Source organism: Schistocerca serialis, chromosome 4, assembly GCF_023864345.2.
Source record: "Schistocerca serialis cubense isolate TAMUIC-IGC-003099 chromosome 4, iqSchSeri2.2, whole genome shotgun sequence".
Taxonomy (NCBI): Eukaryota; Metazoa; Arthropoda; class Insecta; order Orthoptera; family Acrididae; genus Schistocerca; species Schistocerca serialis.
Genome location: NC_064641.1, coordinates 836,937,369 through 836,959,583, shown reverse-complemented (window position 1 = coordinate 836,959,583; position 22,215 = coordinate 836,937,369). Strand labels below are relative to the sequence as shown.

General features: G+C 39.9%; 1 protein-coding gene across 1 annotated transcript in view; it reads right to left on the bottom strand.

Annotated features, from left to right (window-relative positions):
* Positions 1-1,537: 1,537 nt before the first annotated feature.
* Positions 1,538-22,215, bottom strand: part of LOC126473458 (mitoferrin-1) — a 41,349-nt gene continuing 20,671 nt past the window's right edge. Inside the window, exon 7 of the mRNA XM_050100519.1 lies at positions 1,538-1,748. The gene's annotated coding sequence lies outside the window, so the exon portion shown is untranslated. The remainder of the gene's footprint in view (positions 1,749-22,215) is intronic.

The following is a 22,215-nucleotide window of genomic DNA, read 5'->3' as shown; positions in this document are numbered from 1 at the left end:
TTAAATTCACAGAAAATTTTGATGCCTTTCACAACTTTACAATATGCTGGCTAAACCCTAACAATTACATCAAAATGATGTATGTATTTTTGAAATCTACGTTTTAGTATTACAACACTGTGGTAGCAAATGTTTACCTCATATACGTTGCTCACAATTTGTTCTAAGAGTCCACCAATGCCTTTTTTTGGTTTCAGTTTGACTCATAAATTGAGAATATAAGCCTCCTTGTTTTTACAAACTAACAATAAAATTATTGACAGCAAAACGCTCCTGGAATTGCAGTTTTATAAACTTTTAATGGGAAATTCATTAGAACTGTGTTTCCCAAATGTAGAAATAGTCTTAAGTATTTACTTGTCTTTGATTACCAACTACTGTGAACACATTCTTTTTCAAAATTAAAGTGCATTAAAAACATGTTAAGGAATAACATGGGACAAGATTGTCTAAACAACTTCAAGTTCACTGTAATGAACATAGACTGTTATTTGCCTAAGAACATTGATTTGGCTAGTGCTATCTCTAAATTTGCCCAAATTAAATCAAGAAAAAGTTTTTTGTGAAGTGCTGAGTTATCTTATATCCTAAACTTTTGAGACCTAACGCAAACCAAGCCTTTGCTACAGGCCATGAGCTGACTTAACCTGGCACTGGTGTGTTACGCATGTGAAGTGACATTGACATCCCTTCGGGGTGCTTTGTTTTTTGTCGGGCAGTGTATACACCTTAATATCACACACTAACAACCTGCATTAGGACAGGTAGCAACTCACCATGTAGAAGAGGCACTGAACAGCATAAAAAGACATTTAAATGTATACTAAGCTAGTGGGCTAAGTCCTCCATCACCTTTAGACAACCACAACCATTCTCACATCTGATCAACTCTCACACATATGAAACGATAGTTTCCTCTCAGATCTAACATTTTGGTAACAATGTTAAATATGCTACTGAAGAACATTGATTTTTTTGCAGATGACAAACTCTAGAAAAATACGAGCTGTACTGCAGACAATGTGAAGCTACACAAACATAAGTATGTAATATTAAGTCATATATTTTGTTAGTAATGTTATGAATGTAAATACTATTATCTCAAAACTGTATAAATTATCATGCAAAGCTTTTACTATTTTTTAGGCAGAAAATAAAATACACCCAGTGATGGTGAATCTTCACTGAAACATTTGTTTGTGTTTAAAAAAATTGTGCTTACTCAAGGCAGAACCCTATTCTCATATTTATATATGGTGCGTACAATCACAATATTATGAAAAGACAGATCAATACTCACCAAACAGAGGAGATATTGAGTTTGCAGACAGGCATACTGGAAAGATTGCTAAATGCAAAGGCCTTCTTCTAAAGTACACGCGCACACACACACACACACACACACACACACACACACACACACACACACACACACACACATATTCATTCATGCAATTACAACTCACACCCATGACCACTGAACAAAATGAAACAACTTTAATGATATATTACATATAAAATGAACAGAAACTGATAGTTTAATTTCTTACTGCCATTTATTTTATTGTCTTATACAGCAGTTTAAAATGACAGCAACACAGTAATTTTCACTGGAAAATTTTCTAACATTAACAATAATACCACCATGGCAAGTAACTATTATTTGTGGAATTATGTAGGCATCCTCACTGAAGACCGGAGAATCTGCACCTCCCTGCTCTTTACTACTTCCGTTGCAATTCGCTCATCTGCAACAAAAATGGCAATTTTTTTTACACGGGTTAAAACAAATAAAATATTCAATTTATATTTGAAAAGGACAAGGATTACATAAATCATTTGTTAAGTAACAAAATGAAACTGTTGTCAACATTGTATCTTTGCAAATGTAATGTTCAATAAACTATCAGTTGTTAACATTAAGGTTTATGTTTTGTACAGCTCAATATAATTGTCATCACTGCCACAACTAATCAAGTACATCAAAAGTTTGGGATAAAAAATATAAAAATATTAGCAATATGGACCAGAATAAGTCTCTCTTGTACCACCATTTTCAAGTGCACTTTTAGACTATTTTCTTGGAGTCTAAATACACTCTGTGTGTTATTTGACTGCAATACACTGATAATATTCTCATCACTTGGATGCAAAATTTTTAGTCAGACTTAGTTGCAGACTGATACTCTGATGATTATCATTTTAAAATCTAATGATTTTCAACCTAGTAAATAGTTTCTTCCTCATGAAAATATAAATGGTGGGAAGCGATAAGGAATACAACATGGAGATATTAGAGAAGTGGAAAGTCTTGCAAAGATCCAGGAATGTAGTGGAGATAACACTGAGCTGAGACATTCAAATTGCAGAGTACTAACAGTTAGATATTAAAAGAAGACAATTTCTATATGATGTTGGAAGTTAAGACCCAAAGGATGTGAATGGTTAATTAATGCAAGTCCCTGTTCTTAAGTTCTATACCTATGTCAACAATTGGATTTTGGATGTTGCTGGTGCAGACAGTTTGTCTTTGGACATTCTCTCCCATTCAAACATTGCCCTTCTCCCATGTTTGACAATGTTCTTGGGTGCATTATTTGTTCCCATCACTGACCATAAGAGGATACATACATTACTGTTGAACATGACTGTTTTGGTGGTACAGGTGTTATGGTAAGGGGAGACCTAATGTTACATGGGTGTACTGACTTCCAAATCTTGGAACACATTACATTCACCCATTAACATTATTGTGACACTTTACTCCTTTCCCTTGCACATTCTTTCATGGTGCGTTCAACCCCAACTCCATTTCTTTGGATAACAATGTGTGACCGCATCAAATACTGCAAGTGGCGGAGCTCCTGGAATGAGATCAACAAATAGACTGGCCTGCCTATTCCCCCAATATAAGTCCCACTGAGCACATGTGGGATGCATTGGAGAAATGTATTGCAGCATGTCCACATGCACCAATGACCATACAGCAGCTGTCAGTCACTCTGGTGGGGGGATGGAATGTCAGACCACAACAACTGCTTATTAACCTTGTGGCAAGCATGGGAGCTCATTCCAGAGCATGCATTGCTGTCAATGGTGATCACACACCCTATTAAGTACCATGATCCACCTTTTGTAATATGCAGGGGACTACCGTAAATCACAGTGACTTCAGTGTTATTACTGTCATTGAATAAAATTGTCATTTATATTTGTCTCATTGTATATTTCCTTCATTTACCTTATGTACTGTACTGTACTGTACTGTATCAGTTCTTTCTATGTATGGTCCAAGTTTCATTGAGCTGTGTTATTTTGCAATGATACATCGTGTGAAACTTACTTTTGTCTTTAAGTGTGTCATTACTGGTAAGAGTTTTGCATTCCATTAGAAATACCATGCAGCTACAAAATAATGTACTACTGCTTTTGTAGTCAGTGAAATCATCTGTCACCATAACTGAACCATTAGAAACAATGTATACAGCAACAAGATCACTTTCAGAAAATATTTTCACTTGTGAAAACTGAGTACCAAAGATGACAGTAATGAGATAAATTTTAATAATTGCTTGGCTGAACAAAAATTGATGACAACCAAGTCCATTAAAATATATCTGTACTAACCAAGTACTAAGTGGAACTAAGTAATAAAAGCCTCACTTATTTGTGTGTGTAGTAATGCTGAGATATGTCTGGTCAAGGTAAAAACAATAAATTGTAAACTGTCAAGGCAGTGAAAATAAAATGTCATTTGGTGAGGATCTCCCGGCGGGTAGACCAGATCGCCAGGTGCAAGTCTTTTGAGGCAACACCACTTTGGCAACTTGCACATCTATGAGGATGAAATGATGATGATGAAGACGGCACAAACACCCAGTCCCTGAGCAGAGAAAATCTCCAACCCAGCCGGGAATCAAACCCGGGCAAGCGTTCCTTAAGTATTCATAAGTTTCCTGTTAAGCACGAGCCCCAGAAATTTCGGATTTTCAATGAACAGAAGAGCAACAGGCCTAAGATGTAAAGACAGCAGTGGAAGAAACCACTTGCGCCTCCAAAAATTCATACAAATGGTTTTGTTGGTGGAAAAACAAAAGTCACTGTTGATGCACCATGAGTAAAGATGATAAGAGACATGCCTGAAGTTGCTGTCACAGCTGGTGACAGAAATTGGGCTGTAGTAGAAATAAGGTGTCTGTCCTTGCCGGGCTTAGGTATGAGTATGACAGTGGCTTCACGCCAGTATCTGGGAAACGTGCAATCTGCCCAAATGCGATTATAAGCATGAAAGAGAAAGTGCTTTCCCGCAAGAGATAGGCGCTGCAACATCTGAATGTCAATATCAACTAGCCCTGGGAAGGCATATCAGAAACAAGTGAAAGCATGATCTAGCTCGCTCATAGTAAAGGTGGCATTGTAGTTTAGTGTTCATGATTATGAGAGGAGAAAGGTATCACCTGAGCCTCCTCCAGTCATTTCCAATGGAGGAAGGAAGAGTGATAGTGGGCGGAACTTGAAATCTCTGCACAATGAGGTCCACAATGACATCATCTGCTACTGTCATGCTGAAAATTGGGGAATGGACCTCCATCCCAGAGAGCTGTTGGAGGTTGGCCCACAAGACGGAAGAGGAAGTGTAACTTGATGAACTAGAAAATGAAACCCTGCTAGCTTTCTTGCCATGCCAAAGAATGCGACAACACTGCACATGCAACTGTTGTTTAAAACAAATACTGTTCACAAGGGACCAGTAAAGATGAAGTGCAAGGAAGGGAACTTTCTTTGGTGGTAAGGATAACGTTTTTAAGGTATTCTTATCTGGTCATCACAACTTGGGAAACAATGTTCATTGAAGGTCATCAGGAGGAGAAAAGCCTCCCATCGGCTTTAGAAAGGTACCAATAGAGTTTGCACGTCCTTGGGGTAGCAGTCAGCAAACGAATGGCACATGGGAAATAGTTGCTCAAGTACATGTCAGATAGAATGGACCACGCGAGATAACAGGCAAGTTGGGCAGTGCAGAACTAGAGGTCCAAACGGAATAGGTGTATGTGGAGTCTGAAAAGAACAAATGGGATTAGGTGTTTGAAAGGAACGTAGGTGCTCCAGTGTTAAGGCAGATAAGGTTGAGCTTATTGAGAAGGTCAGCAAAGGTTCCAGAAGAGCCCCAAAGTGGTTGATGTGCATTAAAGTCACTGAGCAGCAGAAAGGGGCGAGAGAGTTGACCAATAAGCAGGAGGAAGTTGGACCTGGTGACACCGAATGATGGCAGGATGGAGATGGTACAGAGAGAAAAGGTGAAGCGAGGAAGGAAAATACGGACTGCAACAGCTTGCACCTGGATGTTCAGTAAGATGGTTTGACTAGGAACGTTATCCCAGATGAGCAGCATGATTCCCCCATAAGATGGAATGCCATCCTCAGGGGAAAAGTCAAAGCAGACCGGCAAGAAATGCGAGAGGTCAAAGCAGTCGCAAGAATGCAATTTTGTTACCTGGAGGCATAAAACAAGTGGATGCTGCAATTCCATGAGCAGCCATAATTCCTCCTTGTTGTATCTAATACCGCACACGTTCTAGAGGAGCAGAGCCATGACAGGGAATGGGGAGGATTGAAAAAAATAAAGGGTTGCCACCTTAGTGGCTGCTGAGTGCCAACCTCTGAAGACTCACTGCTACAGCACACAGAGGCTGGAAAATCTTATTCCATGAGATCTACAGAGGTTTTGGCATTTTCACTGGGTTGGCCTGCAGATTCCAGGGCAGAAAAACAGTTGGCAGTGCACCACCGAAATGGAGGTCAGTTGGATATCACGTGGTGACACCGTTTGAGAGGATCCCTGAGTTAGATGTTTGCCTTTGTTTGATTTCTTGGAGGGTCTGCGGTTGGCAGATGAAGACTCAGATGTTTGTTGGCTGGAGGGACATACGAAGTCTTTGCGGGAGTATTCCTTTCGTCTTTTCCAGCCTGCCGGTTTGTAGCAAGTGATTTTGCTGACAGAGGCAAAGATTTGGTGGCTAGTTGCACAGCTGGAGAAGGAGACATGGATGCTACCATGACACTGGCAGATTTTAGAACCATGGTGCTGAATTCAAGGTCGCAAGTCTGTGTGACCGTGTCCTTTGTGAAGTGAGGTATAGCAAGAATGGTACTGCAAGTGCCAGATGGTACAACACAGGGCTTTTGACTAGCCAACAACATGCAAGCGACAGGGTAAGGCTCTTTTTCCTTCACCCAGACCTCATGGACAGCCCGCTCATTGAGATACAGGGGACATCCTCAGGGATGAGGCTGCATGGTTGCCACTGCAATTGATACAGCAGGGGTGGGGGGGGGGGGGGGGAGGAGGAGGAAGGCAATCACCCTCGTGATCATCATACACCTTTCTGAATAATAAATGGACTAACCGTAGCAAAGGACTGACCTCCTTCAGTATGTGATACCATGAGGAACCAATGTGCAGCTGGGAGACTCTTTGAACCTTTATCCTCATTCCGTTTATGCTTAGCAGACCTAGACTGAGATGGTGATTGGCTGATGGTGAAAAAATCCCCCATGATTGCCAGAATCTCCAATGGCATGCTGCTTCTAACTGGAAGCCCCCCCTGAGAGGGGGCATCCCTTGCCTCATTGATTGTTTACACCTCAGGTCACATCTCCCAAACTCCTGACAGAGGGATCAATTGGCAATTTGGGAATGTAACAGCTCAGGCAATCACCCCTCCCTGGGCCTGTGCTGTACCACGACCTGGGCTGGGAATTATGAGTTACCCAGTCACCTGTTACATGTCAGATACAAGGGCCGGCATTCAAGTGCACACAGAGAGGAAGAAGAAACAAGGAGGTATCTCATACGCCAAAGCAGAAGAAGAATAGGAGATGGGGGGGGGGGGGGGGGGGAGACAGTGGAGGGACTGTTCTCATGTCAAGCTACTAAAACTTCAGAATACACTCCCATAAATATTCCAAACATGTTCCCCAAGGATGAGGAAAAAGAATAGCAGGCAGACAGACATGCAACACAGAGAGGGAGAAAGTCCTGAAAAGGCTGGGGCCCTGTTGTAGCCAAGCTCGAAATCATCAGATAGTTGTGAGCCCATGTGTGCGATTCATCAAGCAGTGGCAGGAGAACATACATATAAAAGTATTTAAAATTTGCAAGCTTTCAGAGTCAGTGGCTCCTCCTCCTGGCAGAAGGGTTGAAGGGGAAGGAAGAGGAGTCGAAAAGGACTGGTGAGGTTTAAAAAATGGGGAGGGTCACCGAGAACTACAGGTCAGGGGAGACTTACTGGATAGGATGAGAAGGAACTGGGGACTGCACTGGATGAGATTTGACAAGCTGAGGGCTTAAAGGTGGAAGACAGGGTAATACACAAGACAGAGATTACTGACAAAACATCATGCATGAGTTAATAAAAGCAGAAAGCTAAGTGCACTGAACGCGATAGAGATGGTGCGGAGGAGGGAACAGACAGGTCAGAAAATGAAAGAAATAGAAAAGTAAAAGGGAGGGAAGACAGGATAGTTACTGTGAAGAAATAGTGAGACTAGAAATTAATATAAATTGAGACCAGGTGGATGGAGGGAACAAGAGCACATTGTAACGCCAGTTTCTGCCACCTGTGGTGAAACAGGCACTGAGGTCATGACTGTCACATTGTAGAGCAAGCTCTGCAGTAGAATATTGTGTGTTGCTAGTAAACACCCTGTGCCTATGCCTACTCATCCTAACTGATAACTTGGTGGTAGTCATGCTGATTTAAAAGGCCGAACGGCATTTATGGAACAGTTGGTGTAGGACATGTGTTGTTTCACATGTGGCTCTCCCTTTGATAGTACATGTCTTGCCAGTTACACGGCTTGTATAGGTAGTGATAGGAGGACGCATAGGGCAAATGTAACAGTGGGGACAGTCACAGGAGTAGGAGCCATAGACTAGGGAAATAGGTACAGAATGAGCATAGGGTCTGACAAGGATATTGTGGAGATTGGGAGGGTGACGAACAGCAATTCTGTGTGTGGTGAACAAAATATCAGACAGAATGGACCTCATTTCAGCACATGATTTTAGGAAGTCACAACCTTTTCAAAGTAGCTGATTAATAAATTCACGACCAGGACAATCAAGTGCGGCAGAAAGGTGTCCACCTAAGTTGTTTTCTGGAGGGATCAAAAGTATCATGATTGGATATGATGGCCCAGGAAAGCTGTTTTTGAACTAGGCTGGTGGGGTAACTACATACAGTGAAGGCTGAGGTGAGGATGGTGGTGTACTGCAGTAAAGCATTTGCATCTGAACAAATACGTCTGTCTCGAATGCCAGTACTGTATGGGAGGGAACGTCTGACATGGAAAGGATGGCAACTGTCAAAACATAAGTAGTATTGTTTGTTTGTAGGTTTAATGTGAACAGAAGTGTGTAGCTGACCTTTGGTGAATGTCAAGGAATGGTATCAGGAGGAGAACTATGCAAAATTTAACCAGGACAATGTATTTAGAGATTCCAAGAATTTGGGGCAGAATAAGGGAAAAAGACACTAATAATGTTAGAACTAATCATAATTTTGGTGCAGTACATGAAAGTACTTAAAACTATATTCAAAATTAAGGCTAAATATAATGAATGTTCAAAGAATAAAACATGAATTTAAAAAGGATAGAGCGCTAAGGAAGGAGTTAAAAAAGAAAATAAAACCTCATCTTGTCAAACAGGAAATGAAGGCATCATCTTAACTGATGATCTAAATAACTAAGAAACCAACTTCTCAAAATGATTCTGATAATACTTTAAAACAATGGAAAGAATTTATTGAATCTGTTGAAGTGGAGCCCAACTTGATTAAGATACAAGACAAATGCATTTCAATTCAAAAAGGCAAAACAGAAATCAGTAGGAATGAGCTTGAATCTCAAACTGCCAGTTGAGGCACAGGGTAAAATAATTAGTGTCCTAAAAGTGAAGTAAATCAACATTATTTACAATGTGCTAGAAAGCATATCAGACGACAAGGACTCATCCACCCATGTAGAAAAGGCTTATGGATTTCTTACTTGAAATGCAAGAGATTGCTAGTAGTAGTTTTTGACTAAAAGTTATAACTTTTTTGTTTGTCATTTTGAGGAATAAGTCAAACGGTAAAGGTCCAGCAGATAAAATTTGTCAGAACATTACCCAACGTACTGCCCATCCCTTGAAAATATAAAGCTACAGTAAAATTTGTTATCAGTCATTTACAGAGAAAAACAATCGAGTGAGGTGTAAGGCACATTGAAGATCCTAAAAGCAGTGATTATGAGAGAGCGAACAACACAAATTTTTCCAAGACACATTAAGTATGCTTTGTACAACTGTTTTGTATTAAGTTACTGAGATAGGTAGGGACATATTAACAGAATCCTTGTTTCAGAGGGTTGAAATATAGCTGGAAATAATTTATTCAAGTTGTCATGGTCTTGGCTATTTACTGGACCCTGTCCATCGAATCTGGGATCCTAGCCTGTTGAACTTAACTGTGGACAATTCAGTATCATTGAAGTTTCTGCCACAATCAAAGACAGAATGAAACTCGCAATTGCAGCCAGGATCTACTGACTTGAAAACCCCATGCAGTTCACTACACCTAGGCTTGGCTGGATGTCCTGACATAAGATGGTCCATAAGACCCTTAATAGCTGGTGTCACAAGTGGCATCTGAGGGCCATATCTACAACCTCTCACTTAAAGACTTCAGTCTGGCAAATGTTGCTAGCATGTACAGGCTGTCTGTTCAAGACTTTTCCCTCTATGTTCTTAGTATCCAGGAGTTATAAGATGATGATGGATATGACTGTTACCACACAAGAGGCAGTGCAACATCTCTTAAATATGGTTGCACAGCTACTTGCAGATAAGTAGAATTTCAATGAGAAACTAAGTAAGTCAAAGATAGCCAATAAGATGGAAGCCCTTTCAACACCCAGTGATTATTCCCCAATAATGGACTTTACAACTTCTTCTTTAGTAATACAATCTGGGGGAAACATGGAGGCAGAAGTCAAAGTTTCTGTGGACGATTTGAGAACTGCACTGATCTTGGATAAGTGGCCGGAGTACCAACTGCTAAGTACTGAATGAGTAACATTGACAGTTGATATGCAGGTGTTCAACAAGTGGCAACTTTCAAAGATTCGTGTGAGCACTACCAGTCAAAAGGTACCACAAACAACAATGAAATCTCGATGAAGCATGGGGAGAGGTATGAAGAAATTGCAGACTACATTAGCAAAATGAACAAGGAAACACACATCCCATCAGGGAGTGCACAAAAGGACTGATTAGTGATTCAAGAAACAAAGCAGCACACACTGGAAGTGATTCTGTGCAGATTACCATCAGAGATGTTGCAGAAAGTGTGGACAGGTTTTCCAGATACTTCGTCTGGGGCAGTGAAATACAAAGTAACTCTGACATAAATATAAACATGTCTGTGGCCAGCAACATTTTACCTGGGTCATGTAGACTGTGATTGGTGGGCACCACAGTCTGCTAACTGTGGTCAACTAGGACACTGAGAAAAAGAATGTCAGTAACACTAAATGTCTGCATGTGATAGACCATGCATTAAATGGATGTGGAATAAAGATGGGTTGTTCACGAACTAATGGGTCCTAAGGAATGCTTAATCAAGATGAACGGTATGAGTGAGGAATGAATTCTAAGGAACGGTCTTTCATAGTTCACTTCGGTCACGGCTTTCTACTTATAGTTCCCGGGAACGGGAAACGGTTGGTCTCGTTCCCACAACGGCACATTAGCCAGTCTCGTTCCAGCCTCGGTCCCATTTCTGTCTGTCTCAGTCTCGGTCGGGCAGACTGGTCGTCCTTCGCGGGGCCACTCGTCGCAGTTCCACTGCCGACTGCTCATAGTTCAGTTTCGAGTTGTTGTTCATTTCATTCGCTGCGCACTCCCATTCTAGATCTGTTTCAAACCTTTTTTGAACTCTGAACTTCTGGTTCTTTTGTATTATATTCATTGTCCATGACCGGTAATTAAAATGTATTTAATAAATATGTAAATTACATACAAATTATGTGGTATGCAATACATACATCTTTTCAGGCAACAAAACAGCATATCAGCTTACTTCACTATTTCGATAAACAGCAGAAGAAATACTTGTAAAAAGGCAAGATTATTTTGTTATTAGACATGCAAAGGAATTCAGCACGGCACACACGAGTGGCCATTTTCCATCTTTTTTTGATCCAAGGTAAAAGAGCATGTTCATTGTTATGGAAGGCAGACCGACTAACAACCAAATGGAGGCCGCACTCCATAATCGAGAGTGTGGTGTCACGTTTTGTAAAGAGAGTATGATAACTTTTACAACATTATTTCAGTGGTACAGGGTGGCACACAAAAAATCAGCCCCAAGTACTAGACTGCTCATTGTCACCCACCAATCATCATCTATTGTTTGGAAGTAGTTGCTTGCATTACCTTATTTGTTATTTCTTCACTGCCTAATTATTACATGTTTATCTATTCTGCTTGTAGCAGTCAACAAATCGTGCGTAATTGGTGAGCAGTCTGTACTTGGGGCTGGTTTTTCATGCGCCACCTTATGTTATTTCACAGCAATCAGCCACATAACACTACAGTTAGCTAAATGAGATGTTTTGCAGAATCACAAAAATTACAAGTGTGTGAGAATTCTGTTATGAATAAAAACTCTGTACTCCAGGGGGGAGGTAAGTGTCCCCTCTTGGCGCTTTCCATATTCAGTACCTATGCTGCTAATTTTCAATTTTTCATACGAACCATATACCAAGTGCAAATGAACGGTGAACGAGTAAAAATGAACTTAACCAAAAACGTTCCGTTCTGATGAAGAGGTATGCCACGTGGTGAAGGGGTGGTTGCGCAGACTACCAAAAGAATTTTTTTCTAACGGAATTTATGCACTTTGCAAGCGCTGGAGGACTTGCATTGAGCATGGGGGAGATTATGTTGAAAAGTGATACAGCGTTGTACCACTTAAGCACAATAAATAATATTGAAAAAAAAATTTAAGGTTTTCATTTAACTCACCCTCGTACACGAGCCAACATTAAAGACCGTAACACCATTTCTCAAGAATAGGATTTTGGTAAGTATGGGAAAACAATCTGGGTAAAAGTCAGGGGCCACGTTGCTAGCCCATGCATTGTTCATTGTGGAGCCATTGGTGGATAACAATGAACTGTATAATGTACAGTAGTTAGTGAGTGGGAGGGAGGGATGTGTGTGTTGGCCTCAGCTGAGGAAATTTGCTGGTGACATCACGGTATGGACACCACTGGCACCTTTGCCAAAAGATGGGGAAACATGGCTACATTACCTGTAGAGTACATGGAATTATTCAGTCCTGATGAACCACTTGTGGTGATTTATATATCTGATCGCTAGATTACAAATGATGTACAAGAAGCCCTATGGTATTCTCTCAATCTTAAGCCAAGAATGGAGGAGTTGGTAGGCCAGCAGCTGCAAAACAGAATTATACAGGAGAAATAAAGACTGTGGGTGACACAGCAGATACCGCCAAACAGTAGTAGCACCACAGGATGAGCCTACAGCAGTATTTATAGTTTCTTCAGGGCTCTTAATATTTCTGCATGCCCTTAGGATAAAAAAAATATATCCCAGCAACAATCCTATGTCTGTTAGATGGTGTGTCGAGAGGACTTGGAGCTGGAAAATTTACGGTTCATCTAGTTGAAGTTATGATCTTCCATATGGACAGACGGGCATTTTGTAGGACTGTAAAATGTGCTATATCAGTTGAGGGCCACTCGCCTCATTCAAAGTCAACAGAACTGTTACTGCAAGATGTACGCCATTTAGGTCATATTAGACAGAAAGGAATGAAACCCAAACAGTGACTCACGGGAGCAGTGTACAATTTACCTGTAGCTAAAGTGTTAAAAGAATTGAAATCCTTTCTTGGGGTGGAGAATTATATTGAAAATTTGTGGCCGATTATGCAAAAATTGCAAGCTATTAGCACAGAGGGCATCTTCTCACAGAGGGTCACTTTTTGTGTATGGAATCTGAAAGAGAAGCCTTGGGCCCCAACTTTGTTTTTGTTGTTGCTCAGCTGCTCAATACTTAACTGTACACACATCCTTCAATGGGACATTGTCTTCACACTGTATCTTCAATGGGTCTGTCAGATAAACACTACAGTAGGTCAGCTGATGTTTACTGTTGTTTATACTTCTCTTCGAATTTCACGGATTGAGTTCCTAACTGTAAAATTACCCAGTCAGTCATTGCCATATTGCATGTAATTGTATAAGCCTCCCCATTTACCATTAAGAAGCATCTAGGTCACTCTCTGGAAGCAACAAATGTCAATAATTTGTGACATCGCCCTAATTCAACATACACGACAGAACTGCTTATCAGGAAATACAATGGGGTTGTGTAGTGCTTTGAGAATTTCGGAGTAAATTCTAGAACCACTCGGTCTTCCACCATTTCGAACACCCAATATTTTAGAGGTGAGTGGGAGAAACGAATATGCCCTGCTGTGCATCACCTATTTGTATGTGCAGGTAAAAAAAAACAGTTACGAGAAAAAGATGGACTCGGCGGCCGAATGGTGGCAGACAAGTACCTGCTGTACTGTCCACAGAGTCTCCATGTACTGGTCGAGAAGAACAAGGAAACTTTATGTAGTATCCTGTGTTCTTTAGTGTCTCTGTTGATTGTAAAAAGACTAATGAACATCTGAATATATATTTCTATGTTCATTCATGTATTGGACTAATTTGAGACTAGAGACTTCTGAATTACTGCAAGTCTTTGCTATGAACAAAGAAAGACACGTGTATTCTATTTGGATATGTGTAAATGAGTCTAATGTTTAAGCAATAAGTTAGCTTGAGAAGTTATTGTCTGTGAAAGTTGAAAATATATAGTGATTGAACTGAAAAGTATTTTACGGGTACCAAAATTATTTCAAGGATAGAGAAGTATTTTAATAAATTCCTTTAACCAGCTATAGTCTTCGGAGAAGAAGCTTTTGGGAGATCGATGTATCTGATTACCCAGAGAAGACGATCGGCTACACACCACATGCAAGTTAACTGAATTGAGAGAAGTGTGTGCCTGCAACCCAATACCACACTGTCTTTCGTTGTCTGAAAAATGTGAGAGTTGGCTAAATGAAGTCTCAGAGAGAGAGAGAGAGAGAGAGAGAGAGAGAGAGAGAGAGAGAGAGAGAGAGTACAGTGAGGTACGAGCCCAAAGAACTCCCACTGTGCTAAATGAATTTCAGTAGCAAAATACCATCACCCTTAAATTTACCAAAAGCAATGCCATAGGAAGACCTTTCTTTTGTACAGGATTTTGCCTGGAAATTGTAGATTACTCAGACTCAGTTAAAGGGCACCAACACTCTTAGAAAGCCAAAAAGGGGCCATAGGAAAATACTGTGATGAATAATAGGTTATGTAAACAAGCTGTATATCACTCTAAGTACAGGAAAGAACTTAATCATAAAATTCACAAGCTCATTTCAAGATACTGAGACACTGTCACCTGTCAATGTAGAACAACAGTTACCAGGACTATCACTGTCCACGTGTACTGACCTTGACACTTCTAAGGAGCCCTAGAGGCAGACTAGCAGGCACCTGCAGAGTAAGAACCAACAGGTTGAGTGACACCCATAATGAACACCATGATGAACCTTGCATGAGGAATTCCCAACAATGGATAAGGGGGTTTTGTGTGTGTGTGTGTGTGTGTGTGTGTGTGTGTGTGTGTGTGTGTGTGTGTGTGTGTGTGTGTGTGGTGGGGGGGGGGGGGGGGGAGGGAGGGGCATGGTTCCATCAGTACCAGTACATACTCCTTATGTTAACTATAATGTGACATGTTATGTTAACTATGACATGACATCTTGCAACTCCACACTGTAGGTATCCATCAAATTTTTGATTAGTTGTACCTAATTTCCTAGGGTAGATTAGGTATTTTTCGGTTTTTATTTATATTTGAGGAAAGCTATACAAAATGTGAAGCTGAAGCTCCAGCAAGCTGTAGTTGCATTCATCGATGGGCAAGTGGCATCACATCAGTGAGTCTGGATCTTGATACCATCAGCTTTAGACTGTTAGGTGTTCTCATAAACATGCAGAGATGATTCCCAATTATGCTAACCGTATCCAACAATGCACCGTATGAATCATTCTCATAGCAGCAGAGTCTTAGGGTTAGAATTTCTGTTTTTTGTATTATGTACTAATTAGAAAGAATGTACCTAACATGAAGGAACATCACTTTTAGAATTAAAAATACCTCTACGAGGAGTAAGGGAGACATGGTGAAACACTTAATCAGATGAAGAAGAAGGGGAGCTCAGACTATTAGTAGAGTCATTCTCACACAGGATGTGTGTCTCATCATTAAGCACATCAGATGTGGTTTACACTGAGGTTGGTGCATGATTAGAAATGAGCTGGCGAATCTCACATGATTTGCAACTGCAGCACTCCAGCAACAGTTGTCTACATCTGGCTTGCAAATCACAAGTTTTGTTTACGAAAATGGATGGGCATAAAATTCCCACATTAGCTCTATTAAAATACACATTTCCTAGCTAGTCCATATACTAGGTGTGCTGTTCTGTCTGTAGTACACATGAAGACATATGTATCCATAAACATGTTATAAGGCAAAAAGGAAAGTTCCCGGCACAGTCAGTAAGGACTTCAACTTGTTTCGTTTAGTTACATACAGCATGATAAAAATTTACAGTACTCTTCCACATAAAGATAATAATTATTTAATCATTCTAACTTTTCAGTAAAAATTGAAGGGTAATCTTATTAGATCACTGCTTCCGTGCATCTTGCAATTCATCATTTGGCATACTCACAAAATCAATCAAACTCATTCCAGAGAAATAGCACTCTCATATTTACCTAACACCGAATATAGAAGAACAAAATTAAATATTGAATCAATAAGAAAATCTCAACACCATTTTGAAAATGTGAAGGTGAATAAAAAAGTATCTGAATACAGCAGGACACTAACCAACTACACTCTACAATGTACCTTCACATTTCAACCCACTAAACCACACTTATCTTCTACAAGACACCACCACGACTTTTATGTTATGATCTACTGAAGGCCATAATCACCAATATGTTATTAATCAACATTTCATTACAACAAATTGTACCAAGAATGTTTTTTGGATAAATCTTCAATGTTTTATTACTTTACAATAGCATAATTTCATAACACGCAAGTTTATAATACAAAAATTACCAAATATAAAAATTCTGTAACTATCAATGTGATGTCTCTTGACGTTTTCCATCATTTTCTGATAACAAATTGTGTCAATAATGATGCATTTTTGAGAGATCCTCAATGTGTAGGTGCTTTTGAAACAGCATATATTCATAAGACATAAGTAATATTATAAAATCAAGCAAATATGGACTTCAACAGAAAAGGATGAAACCCAGTAAGGCATCTCCCAAGTTCTGCTTGCAATGTAGAACACAATGCTGCAACTTGCTTGCCACGTTCCTCCCCACAAAGAAAAACTCTCTTCTCTTATTCAAACTATGATGTTATGGACTGTTGTGGGACTTTATTTTCACACAGTTAGGTCACAAAACTCAACCAACTCTTTACCCGCAAACATTTTCTAATCTCGTTGAGGATGTCTAATAAATGAGATTGACAGAAGTTCAAACCTGCTAAGTAGGAACACAAAGCTATAGAAGGATGCATAACAAGGGGAAATAGAGATGCAGCCTATAGGAAAATTAAAGTGACCTTTGGAGAAAATAGAAGCAACTGTATGAATATCAAGGAATCTGATAGCAAGCCAGTACTAACCAAAGAAGGAGAACCTAAAAGGCAGGAGGAATGTATAGAGGATATATAAGGTAAGCAAAGTTGAGAACAATCTTACACACAAAGAAGAGGAAGTCTGTGAAGATTAGATGGGAGATACAATACTGCGAGAATCTAACAGAACACTGAAAGACGTAAGTGGAAAACAGGTGCTGGAGTAGGTGACATTTCTTTAGAATAAGTGAGATCCTTAAAAGGCCCTGTCACGACAAAATTATTCCACCTAGTGGGTACAATGTATGGGACAGGTGAAATGCCCTCAAACTTCATGAGGAATGGGATAATTCTATTCCCAAAGAAGGCAGGTGCTGATAGTTTTGAGTATTACCAATCATCAATTTAAAAGGTCATGGTTGAAAAATACTGACGTGCGATATTTAGAGAATGGAAAAACTGGTGGAAGCCAGTTCGAGAGAAATGCAGGAATATCCAAGACTATTAAGACCCTACAATTTGATTTAGATGATAGAGTGAATAAATGCAGACCCATATTCATAGCATTTGCAGATTTGGACAAAGCTTCTGACTAGAATACACTCCAGAATGAGATTTTCACTCTGCAGTGGAATGTGCGCTGATATGAAACTTCTTGGCAGATTAAAACTGTGTGGGATAAATTCTTAGAAATTCTGAAGGCAGCAGGGATAAAATACAGTGAGAAAAAGGTTATTTATAACTTGTACAGAAACCAGATGGCGGTTATAACAGTCTAGGAGCTTGAAAGGGAAGCAGTAGTTGAGAAGTGAACGAACATAGTTGTTGCCTTTCCCTAGTGTTAATCTCTGCATTGAGCAAACAGTAAACGAAACCAAAGCAGCATTTGGACTGGGAATTAAAGTCCAGAAAGAAGAAATGCAAACTTTGAGATTTTCTGATAATATTGTAATTTTGTCAGATGGCAGAGAACTTAGAAGATCAGTCAACTGGGGTGGATAATGTCTTGAAAAGAGGTTATAAGATGAACAGTAACAAAGGTAAAACAAGGTAGAAATGAAGGAAAATTAAAGGTTTGACTTCTTGTTGACATAAAAGAAGGGTTGTTGTCAAATTAAATCAGATGTTGCTATTAGAATCAGATTAGGAAATGACACACTAAAAGTAGTCGATGGTTTTTGCTATTTGAGAAGCAAAATTAGTGACTATGATCAAAGGAGAGAGCATATAAAATGCAGACTGACTATAGCAAGGAAAGCATTTCTGAAAAAAGAGAAATTTGTTAGTGTTGAATATAAATTGTTAGGAAGTCTATTCTGAACTTGTTTGTATGAAGTGCAGCCTTCTACAGAAGTGAAACATGGATCTAAGCAGTTCAGACAAGAAGACAGTAGAAGGTTTTGAAATGTGGTGCTACAAAAGAATGCTGAAAATCAGATGAACTGGTACTGAATCGAATCAGGAAAAAAGAGATTTGTGACACAACATGACTGAAAGAAGGGACTAGTTGATATGTCACATTCTGAGGTATCAAGGAACTGTCAGTTTGGTAAAGGAGGGAAATGTGGGAGAGAAAAACGGCAAAAATCAAGGTATGAATTTAGTAAGCAGGCTCAAAAGGAAGTAGATTGCAGTAGTTATTCTGAGATGAAGCAGCTTTCACAGAATAGACTAGTGTGGAGTGCTGCATCAAACCAGTCTTCAGACTACCAGGTTTGCACAGGAATAGAACCAGTCAAATAATGTTCCAAGAAACCTTCCATGTACCACCCACTGTCATCTGAAGTACTCAGATAAATGTATTACTACTACTAACTTAACTACCTGTCCTACAAACTGCCATGATAACCTACCTAAATTCTACTGCATACTCAAACCTTATTACCTCACTTGACCAGTTAATTACTGTGGAACATGGTCGGATAAGCATGATGCACCTAATGCTATGTCACACAATTCTACAAAATTAATCAAAATTTCTCTGTTGCAGGGACTTTCCCCTTTGCCTTAGTCCTCATTCTTGGTCCTATTAAAAGGAGGGAAGCACAGGCACCCACCTGCTGGAGTGGCATTAGTCCAAAGGATCAGACTTTTTGAGGTGACATGGCTAAGCCTTATTAGTTTTGTCTTATATTGTCTACTGTAGTGAATAAATGGTCTTGGCTAATTGTTTGACTCAGTCCATCAAATGTTGGAACTTGACCAGTTGAGCTTAAGTATGGACAATAGCACTGAAACTGAGACCACCACAGGCAGTGTCAAAGTCCAAACCGCAGCTCAGGCTCACTAACCTGCAAACCCCATAAACCTCACTGAATCTGGGCTAGGGTTGCCAATTTATCACACGATGGCCTATGTGAGCGATAGCAGTTGTCACCTGTCAAAAGTCACAGTAGTTCTCCACATGACCAGAAAAACATTGATTACTGCCGTAATTTCCTCTGGATGGCATTACCAAAGCTGACATTGGGAATCCCATCATTCTGGAAGAGGCACTGCATAAGTAAAGGGTTTCCACCATTCTGGCTATTCTTAACTTATTGAGATCCTCAGTCAAATCACTGTTATCCGCACACAGTTGCACAATCATGTTTAAAAGATGTTGCACCACCTCTTCAATGGATGACTTTCACACCCATCATATTGCAACAACCAGATAATAAGGACACAGTGAAATTTCTCAGACAGACAGATCACACATGCTGGAAACATTCATCCAACTGAAGCCAGAAGGAGAGGTTAGTGGACATGACTTGATCACACTTCTAACACCAGTTGTCACACGTACAAATTGCAGTGTTTCAGGATGGACAGCTTTGCCTAGACCCGGTAAACTTTATGGAGTTCGCAGGTTGGGCAGCTTCAATAATGTTTTATACAATTGAGCCCATGTTAGGTGGACTGAAACCAGCAAACAACCAAGACCACAACAATTTGTATGCATTTATTCAGTAGTGTGTACAATATAAGACAAAATTAACAGTTTCCAGACTTATTGCTCAGAGGGAGTATTAGGCTTGGTTGACTAGAACAGCAAAAAGGAATACAGTAGAAGATGAATGGATACCTTTGAAAAATGAATAGTGAAGGCAGTAGAGGATCAAATAGACAAAAAGATGAGGCTTTGTAGAAATCCTTGGATATAACAGGAATTGATGAAAGGAGAAAATAGAAAAAGGCAGGAAATGCAGTAGGTGAAAGGGAATACAGATTTCTAAAAAATGAGATCGACAGTGTTGTGTTGGCAGAAGAGCCAACACTGTGTTACGAATGGAGGCCGAAATGCACGCGTTTTAGCTCACGCAGGCTGGCGTGAGGAGGGAAGAACTATACTGACGCGAGGTCTGGAACATGACAAGGAATGAGAATTCAGAAAGCGGACATAATTAGTTTGATACTTAACTTTAATCCATTAATGATGAATGTCGCTCTTGACGGTACATGAGTCACAACATTATCTGTTCAGAAGACACAGTAACTGAATATGGTGCCTTGCTAGGTCGTAGCAAATGACGTAGCTGAAGGCTATGCTAAACTGTCGTCTCTGCAGATGAGAGCGTATGTAGACAGTGAACCATCGCTAGCAAAGTCGGCTGTACAACTGGGGCGAGTGCTAGGGAGTCTCTCTAGACCTGCCGTGTGGTGGCGCTCGGTCTGCAATCACTGATAGTGGCGACACGCGGGTCCGACGTATACTAACGGACCGCGGCCAATTTAAAGGCTACCACCTAGCAAGTGTGGTATCTGGCAGTGACGCCACAGACAGGAAGCACAAAATGGCTAAGCAGGAATGGCTAGAGGAGAAATGTAGGGATTTAGAAGCATACTTCACAGCAAGATAGATTCCACCTACAGGAAAATTAAAAAGACCCTGGGAGAAATGAGAAGCAGCTGTGTGAATATCACAAGTTCAGATAGTAAACCACTACAAAGTAAAGAAGGGGAAGATGAAAGATGGAAGGAGTATATACAAGGGAGATGAATTTGAAAGCAATATAATATAAAGGGAAGATGAGATGGGAAGCATGACACTGTGAGAAAGTCTGACAAACACTAAGTATCTACATGGAAACAAAGCCCTTGGAGTAGACGACATTCTGTCAGAACTACTGATAGCCTCGAGAGAGCCAACTATGACAAAACTATTCCATTTGGTGTGCAGGACGTATGAGACAGACAAAATACCGTCACAAACTTCAAGAGGAATGTAATGATTCCAATTCCAAAGAAGGCAGATGTTAATAGGTGTGAATATTACCAAACTATAATATCATAAGTCTTGGCTGCAAAGCACTTACACAAATTCTTTACAGAAGAATGGAGAAACTGGTAGAAGATGAACTTGGGGAAGATCAGTTCAGATTATGGGAAAATATAGGATCATGTGAGGCAATACTGACCCTACAACTTCTCTTAGGCAATGGGTTGAAGAAAGGAAATCCTACATTTACAGCATTTGTAGACTTACAGAAAGCTTTTGACAATGTTGACTGGAAAGCACTCTTCTTCTGAAGGTAGCACAGGTAAAACACATGGGGTAAAGGACTATTTACAACTTGTATAGGAGACAGATGCCGGTTACAAGAGTCAAGGGGCAAGTAAGTGATGCAGTGGTTGAGTAGGGAGTGAGACAGAGTTGTAGCCTATCCTCAGTGTTATTCAATTTGTACACTGAGCAAGCAGTAAAGGAAACCAAATAAAAATTTCGAGTAGGAATTAACGTTCACAGGGAAGAAATAAAAACTGAGGTTTGCAGATGACATTGTAATTCTGTCAAGAGATGGTAAAGGACTCTGAAGAGCAGTTGAACGGAATGAACAGCATCTTGAAAGGAATATCTAAGATGGACAATAGCAAAAGCAAAACAAGAGTAATGGAATGTAATCAAATTGAATCAGGTGATGCTGAGGGAATTTGGTTCGGAAATGAGACGTTTAAAGTAGTAGATGAGTTTTGCTGATGGGCAGCAAAGTATCTGACGATGGTCAAAGTAGAGAGGATACAAAAAGTTGATTGGCAATGGCAAGAAAAACATTTCTGAAGAAGCGCAATTTGTTAACATCAAACATAGATTTAAATGTTCAGAAGTCTTTTCACAAGTTATTTGTATTTATTATAGACTTGCATGGAAGTGAAACACGGACAATAAACAGTTTAGACAATAAGAGAATATAGGTTTTTGGGAAGTGGTGCTACACAAGAATGGTGGAGATCATATGAATAGATTGTGTAACTAATGAGGAAGAACTGAATAGAATTATGGAGACAAAAAATTTTGTGGCACGACTCGATTAAAAGAAGGGATCGGTTGATAGGATATACTCAAGAGAAATTGTGGGCTCTCCAATTCAGTATTGGAGAGTAGTGTAGGGGAT